Here is a 12,109-nt window from a genome sequence, read left to right on the forward strand (position 1 = left end):
TATTAGGAATGATCGGGTGAGAATGTACAAGGAGCAACAGGTTAGGGACGTGGCCCAGTCCAGTCTATAACGGGCTCAAACGGACCCGCCCTTGGCCCGGGCTTCGCCCGGCGCCGTCCCGCGTGCGTCCCGCGTGCGCGATTTCAAGATGACATATATTCAGGTTAGGGGCGGGGCGGGAAGAGTCGCAGGTGCGCTGATGGACGAGCGCTCAGCCTGCTGGGACTCGCAGTCCCGCGCCCACCGCACACACAGGCTCAGGTCTCCCAGTGATTTCCGGGCAAAGGTTCTCAAGGATTCTGTAGCTCAGGGGACACTCCACAACAGTCCAGCAGTGATTCCTCCCAACTACGGCTTCGAGCGGCGCCCGCGAAGCGGGGGCCGCGAGCCGTTTTCACAAGCAGGTCAGGGGCGGGGCGGGAAGAGTCGCAGGTGCGCTGATGGACAAGCGCTCAGCCTGCTGGGACTCGCGGTACCGTGCCCACCGCACACGCAGGCTCAGGTCTCCCAGTGATTTCCGGACAAAGGTTCTCAAGGATTCTGTAGCTCAGGGGACACTCCACAACAATCCAGCAGTGATTCCTCCCAACTACGGCTTCGAGCGGCATTCAACTGGTAAGTATTTGCCAAAAAATCAGAGCATGCAACATGAATAAAAAGCTGGGACTGTTAAACTCTGACTTATGATTGTTAAAGACGTGCCATTTTGATGCAATCTCAGGGTTACTCTCCTTAGTGAATCTGGGATTGCATCAACATTCATGGGTGGGTACAGGGGAATGCCCATGCCTTATCCACAGAACACCTTCTCAACATAGGGTAATGCAAGGCAGCGATTTGTGCTGCCTTGCATTACTCTGGATTTACTAAGCCACAAAGAGTCACTTAAGGTGCTTTGCATGGGTTAGTGAATCCCATTTAAGGGCTTGTTTTGGCTTGCATCACACTCCGTGGCGCAAGGGCAACACAAGACCTTAGTATAACAGTCTCTAAGTGCATAGTAGTAAGATTCCTTGTGTGATGAAAGTCTTAGTGCATGGAACAGTGGGATGCATTTTACATGACATGGCATGAGAAAAGATACAGCTTCCCTAAACTTTGAGCGTGTATTGACTGCATCCCTGTGGAAAGAGGGTGGAGACCCAGAACTGAAGTAAGGATGAAACGAGAAAAGGCTACCCAAAACAATTCTGAGGTCCTTTTTGCCAAACAGCTGCAGCTTAGTTCTTCTTGAGGGACTACCTAGGGTAGATATTAGATGTAGTTATAAGATAGGTGATATGTTTCTCTTGTTAAAGGTGTCAAAGTTTCTGGGCAGGGCTCCCCTTTTGCCTGTGCCTGACGAATACTCAGAAAGGCTGATGACAGTCTGGTGCTGAGACCTTATGCTCGTTGTCTCCTTGTCTGGGATAGTTCTGCTTGGAATCAGCACTATTGCTACTGCTGTGAGTTTCTTTACCTGGCACAAAGGCTGTGTCTGAGTGACAGCCAGAAAATGATACTTGAAAGAGAAACACACTAAGTCAGTCCTGAAACCTCAATAGTGCATCCACATCCCATGCCTGGCAAAACAGTATTAAAGATGAACTGTGCAATGATTGATCACAATAACAAGGGTAACAGAATGTCTCATTTTATTAAGAGTCTTATTTCTTTCAATATTTGTAATAAAGTCAACGAAGAAAAATCTCTGTGAGTTTCTTTTCTTCTGTGTCTTCAATACCTATGTGTCTTTCTCTGCTTTACTGGGAAAATGAATTGATATTCAAATGACATTCAGTTCAATTAATTATAGTCGCATTCCTTTGCATGTGGCTCCTCAACAGAATACTTCCTCTGTTGGCCTGACAATCTATGAGCCGCCAAAGGAAGGACTTTATACCATTTACACTATTTTGAGTAAATTCTTCCTTAAAGGGGCAGGAAAAATAGAATAACCCATTCACACTGGTTGAGAACTCCTAGCATGTTAGAATATTAGGGTTTTTGTTTTTCAATATCTAACTCCTGTGTTGGAAGTTTTTTGTTTTAAAACAAACATTTCTTTAATAGTTTGCTAGCCAGCTATGATGTTTACTGTACTGACCTTCAAATGTTTCATGCATAGTCAGAAACTGCCCTGACAGCAGTTCCTGCCAATGTAGAGAGATGTTCTTAGGGCTAGAGGACAACTCTAAATTTGGTGGGTAAATGTCCTTCAGCATGTCAAAGGTAATGTCGTTTGCCATCCCGATGGAGTTAACCATCCTTGAAACAGTAAATAAGGCCCATACATTTTCTTGCTTCTGTCATGAATTTGGAATGAACCATCTCAATTATAATGTGCTGCTCATAAGGGGCTCAATGCAATTTTTTCTATTTTGAAAAAATCATCCTAAATATTAGATGTCTCATTGTTACTGGGGTACTGCAGTTCCTTTCTGGTTTTTGCTTTTACAAATCATTGTTTTTGGGTGTTTAGTCTGATTTGTTTAATTGATCTAAAACATAGCTACTAATTACAGACTGCACTGATTTGCTGCAAAAAAGAGGTGTTCTCATAACGTGAAGCCTTTTGGTAATCCTATATCTAGCCCTTGTACATTCCCATGACTTTGTGAGCACAGGCGAGTATATATCTTTAGAAGACTTAATAGGTTTGACTATTCTTGCAAAGGTTCTCATCATCTTTATCATTAGTCATATCTGCCGGTAAACATAACAGAGTAGAGCATTTGTGGAACATGAGTCAGCTCCAGAGCTTTCTAAGTTGTATGACTTGGCCCATGGTGTAATGTAGCGGCACTCTGTGGTATGTCTGTCAAAATAACTTAGAAACATTCAAACATTTGAGACCTATGAACGTATAAGTTAGTGCCTGCATCTAATCCAGTTTCAGCACTAACAACCTCATGTCGAAAAATCACAGGATTCATGACTACAAAAGTACTTATCATTATGTACAAAACACTTTATATGAGTGGAATTTTTTGGGGACAAATAAAATGATTTTTGCAATTGTTTCTGAAATGCAAATAGGGAGCCCTTGAAAGCAGTTTCCTCCCTCCTATTTCCAATTGTAATGATGTCTTGTAAAGTGCATGAATCACCCCACATGGGGTATCTCCGCGCTGTAGACCGCTGGGGAACCCGTCCTGGCTTTCCCTGTGAGATGGTCCCTACTGGGTATCTCCAAGGTGAAACCAGGCATCCCCGGCATATGTAGGGGGCCGTTGTGGAGATGAAGCAAGCTAATGCCCAGAGTTTCCGAGTGTGATCCCTGGTTAGAGTAGGCACTGAGGCGAGAATTATCGAGTCCGCTGACACTGGTCCACGACCCTGCTGCATCGGGAATTGAACCCTGGTCCCGGGCTGTCCTCTGCTTCCGGGTCTGCTGCCTCTAACCAGTGAGCCACACCTCTCCAATTCATAAATTAATGTATTGATGGTTGGTGACTCCAATTACTGTCGCCAACCATTGATGAGCTATCGACCTAGGAGTTTGGGCAGTAACTTATTCACAAAGGGGAAGGGGCCCTCTCAGGACAGGATGTTAGCAGCCTCAGGAGGAGGTTTCTTAAAACTGTCAGCCAAAGAGTGCAAAATGTCTACTATTTAGACAGCTGATAGGTAAATAGTGACGTTTTTCTGCTACATGCACGGCTGCCAGCTAAATGGTCCAGAATCTCTAATGTTTTGTGAGAGTCTGGGAAAATTGTGATGTTTTTCTGCTTTTGGCTGCAAGTCAAACAGCACAGAATCTCTATTATTCTTACAGCTAAATATTTAGGTTTTCCTGCTATTTGCACAGCTATCAGATGAACAGTGCAGAACCACTAGTATTTAATTAGCGGCTGGGTGAATAGAAAAGTTTTTCTGCTATTTGCATGGCTGCCAGGCGCATAGTGCAGAATCTCTACTGTTTAGCCAGCGACCAGGTAAATAGTAACAAATTATAACAATTTCTGGAATTTTTCACAATTGCTAGCCAGATCGCACAAAATATCCACTATTTAGTTTGGGGTAACTATTTAGGTTTTTCTGCTATTTATATACTCACCAGATGGAGAATGCAGAATCTCTACCATTTAACCAGTTACTGGATAAAAACAAAGTATACATACTATTTGCACGGCCACCAGCCTAACAGTTCAGAATTTTTACTGTTTACCCAGCAGCCAGGTAAATAGTGAAGTTTTCCTGCTATTTGTCCAGCCGCCGGCCACACAGTGCACAATCGCTACTATTTAGCCAGCACCGGGCAAACAATTAAGTTATTATCCTATTTGCATGGCCGTCGGCAAAACAGAGCAGAAGCTCTATTATTATTTAGCCAGTGCTAGGCAAACAGTAACGTTTTTCTGCTATTTGCAAGGCCAAATATGAAATGATTTCTACTATTTAGCCAGCTGGTAAGTAAATAGCAAAATACAGTCACTATTTTCCTAGGAGCCGGGTACATAGACACTATCAATTATGCTAAGAGCCAGGACCCATATGGATCTCCAAATTAGACACCCCTTTCTCTTTTGGTGTTGTATATTATTATTTGCCTTGTGTGTCATGCTACACAGAAAGGCCATCATAAATACAGGACAGGGATTTTACTTTGAGAAAGCTATTAGACAATAATCAGATATGGGTAAATAGAGAAGGAGTGTAGGAGACCTAGGGCCAGATGTAGGTAGGGTTTTACCGGTCGGTAACGGCCGAATTCGGCCGTTACCGACCGGTATTTGGCATTTGATATGTAGGGGCAGGTAAACAGGGAAAATCGGTAATTTTACCGATTCGGTAAATATACCGGTCGGTAAATTTACCGACCGGTATATTTACAGAATCGGTAAAATTGATATGTAGGTGGGACTCTTCTGAGTCCCACAAGGCCTACAAAATCGGTATTTTACCATCAAATTGTATTTGATGTTAAAATACCGATTCAGGTGTGCATGCACATGTGTGCATGCACACCTGTGCCATATGACAGGCAGACCTGCCCTTAGGGCAGGTCTGCCTGCCATATGGCCCCCGAGCCTTTTGTGGGGGTGCTAGAGGGTGTCAAAGTGACACCCCCTGCACCCTTGTCAAAATCGGTATTTACCGAATCGGTAAATACCGACCGGTAATGCCCCATTCATTCCTATGGGCTTCAAAGCCCATAGGAATGAATGGAGCATTACCGGTCGGTATTTACCGAATCGGTAAATACCGATTCTTAACGATTCGGTAACTGGAACATCTGGATGTTCCTACATACCCCCACTTCTTATTTACCGATTCTTAATTACCGAATCGGTAAAATTCGGTAATTAAGAATCGGTAAATAAGTTTTACCTACATCTGGCCCCTAGTTAAGATACATCGATCTTATATAGCAACAGACATTTATTTGGTTTCTGACCATATTGTATTTGATGGAGGTTTTATCTACACAAATATTGTGACACAATATTGCCTTTGTCTTAAACTTACTTGGTTAAATGTGTTTATGACTGAACCTGCATCCCATCAAATGTGAGTGCTTTGAGACTTTTTGAGAGCATCGAGTACTTTTTAACTACTACTACAGTTTGCTCTGATTGAAAGATGAGCTACCATGTAGGCCAACGATCACCAAAGAGATTTTGGTATGATGATTCAATCTTAGAGAAGATGCTATGTAGGAATTTAAATTTAAACCCCCTTAATAGGAACAGACATAGTGTGAGACTGCTAGTCATCATTCAAGCTGTAATGACACAATTCACTAGACATCATGCTGGGCAGGGCTGGTCAATTGAATGTGTAGTGAGTTCTTGGCCAAGCTAAGTGCATGCCCAGGTTTTTGTGATGGACACAAAAATGTGTGAAAAAGAGAGAAGGTAAATTCTACATGTAAGGGTCATACTATATCACTTAAAACATAATAGTAATATATTGTTAAGAAAGCTATATACACCTAAATCAAAATAATCATTTTCTGGTATTCTGTTTATTCGAAAGAAGCCTGAAAAAAGACCAGATGAGAAGAAAGGACGCTGTCAAGTAATACCAGTAAGGAAGTTTCGGACTAAAAAACGCATGCTTTCCAACTCCATCCCCTGGCTACGTATGAAACTTGAGAAAACCCTCACCCATATCAGTGAGGACGAGGAGAAGGAAGAGGATGAGGAGAAAGAGAATAAGGTCAGTAGTAATAAATTTGTCTATGATAAGAGAGTTGACAAAAGTTCTATTTTGATTGCTTTGTCTTTCTATTATTTCCTATGTTTAGGCACAGTTCAATACAACTATAAGTGTGCTATAGTAAAATTGTATAACACAGTTATTCATTGATGATAATGGATATGCCATGACTGCCTTGAACGACTGTCCATAGTTATTAGGTAGAGTGTAATGGCGCTTGCGCAGTTGCTTAGCAACCTGTTAGTGAAGGTTTGTGGAGTAAAACTCCGCCCACTTCTTGCCGTTGTTTTTTATTTGTCGGTAATACTGTCGTTTAGAAATCTTTGCTTGCTTCTGGGCAATCGTTGATTTTTCCCCTTCTTTGTTTTTACGCTTTCCTGCCCAGTAGCGCCGGTCAAATACTGTCTCCTTTCTCTTTCACGGTTTAGGTATCCCTCGGAGGACTACTTTGTTTTTTATTTTTCCAAGTTTTATACCTAGACTATGCGCGTTCACTTTACCCATTGCTCCCGCCCGCCCACTTGTGTTTCTTTATGCATATAAGCATGGCATGGTGCGCTTTCACTTTGGTATGCCTGCTGCCCGATTGTGTTTGTTTTGGCATTATCTTTACAAATGGCTTCAGAACACTTATGTTTCCTTTTGCACGGCTGGCTGACTCACAGTCTCTGCTCCTCCACTGATACAAAGTAACCCTGGGCGGACAACTACGCTACGCTTGCGTAGTTTGCGAAGTTTGCACTACTTCGCACTACGCAAATTGCACATAGCACAGTGCGAACACACGTAGCTTAGCGGTCATTTTTTGCTTGCTCGCAGTCCTCAACGTCAGGTTGGCCTGCGAGCAAAATGACAACCCGGCGAGGCTTTTTCCTCGTTCCCGATCAGCAACATCAAGTTGGCGATCTCGAGCGATGAAAATAAACCTCGCGGCTAGATTCTCAACGTGGGGAGGTCAGGTTTCTCGTTGTGAGTGGTTTCGTATGCTCGCGACCGCTCACGATGAGAAACTACAAGTACGCGTTGAGAAAGCTACCCCTTATGTAAAAATCTACTTGAGCGGCAGTAAAAGACAGCTCGCACTGTGCAAGATGCCGTTTTCAATGATTGCACAGTGCGGACAAGCATCTGGCACTGTGCAATCATCGCGAACAGTGCACTACACAGTTCTCGTAGCTGTCGTAACCAGGGACCACCTGCCATAAGGGCAGGGGTCCCGTATGTGCCATTAGGATGCACCCGCCACAGTGACGGGTGCATCCTGCATCACTAACATTGTGATGGGCGGTGCACTCAGCACCGCCCAACACAATGTTAGGGTGACATGTTGTGCACTTCCATGCATATCATGGCAGGCACCATGCGGTGCCTGCCATGTTGTGCATGGAACTGCAGGGGGGTAACATAGGTACCCCCCATGTGCGCCCCCCACCCCCCTGAAGTCCCTGGGGGCCCACAAAGGGCCCCCCAATCAGACTCTGCATGCCTTTCTCTGGTGGCATTGCTAATATGGCTGGCGGTGTCTATTAGACACCATCCATATAGAACTCTCTTCCCCCCGGTCGAGATGTCGACCGGGCGGAAAAGCGGCGGATGGTCTTTCCAACCTCCGTGGAACCCCCAGCCATTCTAATATGGCAGGGGGTCATTTGTGCATGGATGGCGGACTGTTCGCCCGCCATCCTAATGGGGCCCTACATTTGAAAGCCAGCGCCTGATAATCTTAATTAATCTAAGGATCTGCGGCTGTGGAATCCTTGTTAAGGTTTAACATAGCAGCAGACAGAATTAGGAATGTATACAGGCAGCCAGAGGCTCAACAATATGACTATTTTTATGATTACATGCTTGTTCTTCTCACAAAGGGATCTTAGCCACAAAGAGCTCTTAATTTGGAAAGCGCTATAGCAGCAGTACTCCACATTCACTATAAAATATTTTAGCAAGCTACTGGCTTCTTCACACGGGGCGATGAACTGTTTGGGTTTTTGAAGGAGAGTTGTCTATTGCCATAAAATAATACGGAAACCAATTCCGTGTGAGGAAGGGACCACCGAAAGAACCTCTGTGCTCTTTGATCCTGACTTGAACGAAGAGCAGAAGGGCACACCATTTGCTGAACAAGCAATCGCTTTCTCTGACAGCTCCCTTTCACTGCTTTGTTGGGATTTCCCATGAAGGGCTCTGCTCAAACAGACCCTTTTGTTAAACAAGCATTTGCAATGCAATAGGTCTCGCATTACTCAATGTTTGAGCTATTGGCATTGCATTATTGTTTGCAACGGCAATAGCTCAAACTTTCAGTAATGCAAGACCTATTGCATTGCAAGCCAATGACAAATGTGGGAGCTTCAAGTCCATATTCAAATACAGCCTGCCTCCACCTACAAAGGATTGTCAGGTTGTGAACCTTGGAAGGCAGATGGTAGGTGTGGGGGGTTTTCTTTGAGTCCCTCAAGACATGCCCCTGCAGGTAGGTTTAATCACTCAGTGCATCTGCCCCCTCCCCCTTTGAAATGCATACCAGATGACAGAGGACCAGATGCTTCAAACAACTAGGCTGCCTTTCTCTGATGCACTGACCCCAGGGAAAGATGAGTGTATGGCTGGGCTGGGCACAGCATATTCGTTGTGCTAGGGCAAAATTACCTGGTTTGCACACGGCGCACCCAGTTCAAGTGTGCCACAGCGCAGAACATTATGCTCCCATCAGTAATGTAGGCTGAGATTGCAATTTTGTTGTATGTAAAAATACACTTGGGCTGCATGACATTTAATCAGGAACTTCGATTTGTAAGCACCTAGAGGTTCATTCTGCAGCATGCGCTATGGAAGAATCTGTGTGCCTTTAGGTTTCAGCATTGTCCAGCTTGCCACTCCTAAGGACTTTGATGGTATAAAGCCCTCCCACGTACACAGTAGCCCCCACTAGAAGGAAAAAAATTAAAGATATGAAGAGAGAACACGAGAGAGAAAGAGAAACCTGAAGTTAACAGCCAGTTACTGAGTTCTTCTCTCAATGTACGTTTGTTTGGAGGTTAGGAATATGTGTACTTTATGTCATTAATTATTGTTTGTAAAAACTTTATTTCGGCCAATGAGGCCATAAAAGTGCATAATTTAGCATTCCCATGTATACTTACACTATATACAATAATTACAAATTCATAATAAATACATGGTTGAATAAAAAAAAAAAAAAAAACGGAGAACAGAAAATAACCAGTATAAACATTAAAAATAAACAGCGGCTATGGAGAATCAAGAGTCCTTATATAATCCTCCCTTATACAGATTTTAATAACAATCTTCTTCTAATAAGCCACATAGCATTTAAAAAACGAGATACCGCAAATACAATTACAAGTTCGGTATTATATTTTAACACTCTAAATGCCGCGGCACAGCGGGTAAAACCTAGGTTTCTACATAGCTTAATTACCCAACATTTGCGGGGTAATGCGTATGCCGGGCAAAAGAATAGAACATGCATCTCAGTTTCATCCGATCGTTTACAACAAGGGCAGAAACTCGAATTCTCTGGGGCCCATGAGCTAGTGTATTCTGCCAGAGGTAGGTTACCCCATCTAAATTGTGCATACAATTTCCTCGCCATGGGTGGCTGAATGACATCCAGAAAAGGTTCTTTTATATACATCTCCTTTATTTGTAAGAACTCTCTGGTCAACCTACCCTCATTAGTACTCTCCTGTAATAGCGACAGATTTGATTGCCTGAGAGGAGAGACTTACTTTTGCCAGAGCACCAGTTCCTGCAGCGAGTCCAAAGGCACAGCGGCATTTTAGCGAATTGACACCAGCGTCCCAGCTCTCAGCCTACATCTTGCAGCACCCGCTCCGCGGGTGCTGCTTCGACGGGAGCGGCGGACATCGTCTCAGCGGGGCTATCTAGTGGCGGTAAGGCGGCAGTGGGTGTGAGGCGTCAGCGGGGCTGCGAGTGTGCGGGGACTTCATATCCCAGAAGTCCCTGCAAGACCAAGGAAGAGCTTCCGGTCCGCTCTCCCTGCTGGCCCGCCCCCCACGCCCCCTATATCAAAACCTCCGCCTCCCGCAGCGCGGGACGCAGCCCGGGCGAAGACAGGGCAAAGACTGGGCCGTTTGAGGCCGTTAGAGTACGTGAGAGTCCGGTCCGGGCCCAATCTCTTTGTCTTTTATTCTGAGACCTTTGAATTATCTGTGAAATGTGCACACGGGAAACCAGGAGCAAAACATCCTTGCTTGCCGCGGCTGGAGCGGTCAAAGGCCCAATTGACACTTACTTTGCCAAAGCGGGCTCCCTCCTGATTGAGGAAATCCAGGTCTTGGAACGCAGAATATCCCAAGAAATTGACTGGGTAAGGAGATCTTCTTTGGGCCCATTGGCCCAAGCTAGAACCCCAGATAACAGTTCTGTAATACCAACAACTTTTAGCTTAGACCAGGTACCATGTCCCCCCCCGCATTCTATAAACGTTACTCCGGAAGTCACTCTTGATCTGCAGAGCGATCTAGATGATATGAGTCTCAGGGGTTTACCTTCCATTCAACCCGTCCACCCTTCGCCTATAGAGAATATAGAGTTAGCTCCAATTACAGAGGTCACCACAGAAAGCAACAAGGGATCCAGAGAGGGGGCAATTCCAAAAAAGAAGCATGGGCTCCAAAATTTAGAAGAGCTCAGGTCCAATACTCCCCAATCCAAACAAGTTAGAGGTATAGGGGGGAAAGCAGGTATACCTGCCTCTGCAGTGGAGAGGTCGGGTTTGTTAGCTACTTCTAGACCACCTAAACACCCTCCACCCTCACAATGCACTACCAACACCCAAGCAGATACCTCCTCGGATGACATTACACTAGAGGATATAGGTTCACTGCTTAGATCACTACTAAGTCCCCTCGAGGCGAGACTGATCAAGATTGAAGCAAGATTAGTCACTATTGAAAAGGCACCCGTGCAACGCGCTGATGCAAGCAAAATTGCCACTAGTGGGACCAAATCAACTAAGGAGGGTCCAGGTTTTGAACCTAGTAAAGATAATAGTCATTTGGCATCGTCTAATAATAAACCCTCAGACTTAATACCTAAAACCACTGCACCCCTAAACAATAATGCATCACAATCCCCAGCTGCAGACAAGGCCTTGTTGCCTTCGAAGCAACCAGATTCTGCCTCCCTAAAACCAGTCCTTCCCCCGCCCAAAGAAAATTCCATGCCCCCGGCAAGAACCAAGAACGATCCTCCCCTGGATGGAGAGAAACCACACACTAAACGCAAATTACAGTTTGTAAACCTCCCCCCAGAAGCATCTCCTTATACCGTAATTATGGCAGGGGTGCCTGAAATCAATCCCCCCACATTCGAATCAATCACCTCACTCAAGAATAAAGTGATAAACTGGCTCTCGGTTAATAGACCACTTCCGAGAGGAACAGCGAGTGACATAGCCACGACCAAGAGAGTAGCTTGGGTGGGGCACACCAGGAAATCTATAAGAGGAGATTGTATCCTGGTTTCTTTTAGAGACCCCAATTCAGCTGCATACATCTGCTCTTATGTTTCGGATGAGGACTTTGGCAGTACTATACAAACACTTCCACTTGCCTTTTTTTACCCCTCCGATGCGTACAGTTCAGTGGATCTAAGATGGGGGCATCACCAGGAGCTATTGGAGGGTTGGGAAAACTGCCCCAGGGAGACAAATAATTACCCGTCACACAGGGAAAGATCCAGAGAGTACTTCCCTAGCAGGGGGGATGAGGCCGGCTGGGAAACCGCCACCACGAGGAGGGAGACAAATAACTATCCGTCACACAGGGAAAGAACCAGAGAGTACTTCCCTAGCTCTGGGGATGAGGCTGGCTGGGAAACCGTCACCAGGAGGAGGAGGGGGGGTGGTGGATACAAGAGGGGAATTCCCGGGCCATATAGAACTCACTACCCTGCTTATTTACCCATACAGAATCGA

The sequence above is a fragment of the Lissotriton helveticus genome, chromosome 10 (genome assembly GCF_964261635.1).
Source record: "Lissotriton helveticus chromosome 10, aLisHel1.1, whole genome shotgun sequence".
Lineage (NCBI taxonomy): Eukaryota > Metazoa > Chordata > Amphibia > Caudata > Salamandridae > Lissotriton > Lissotriton helveticus.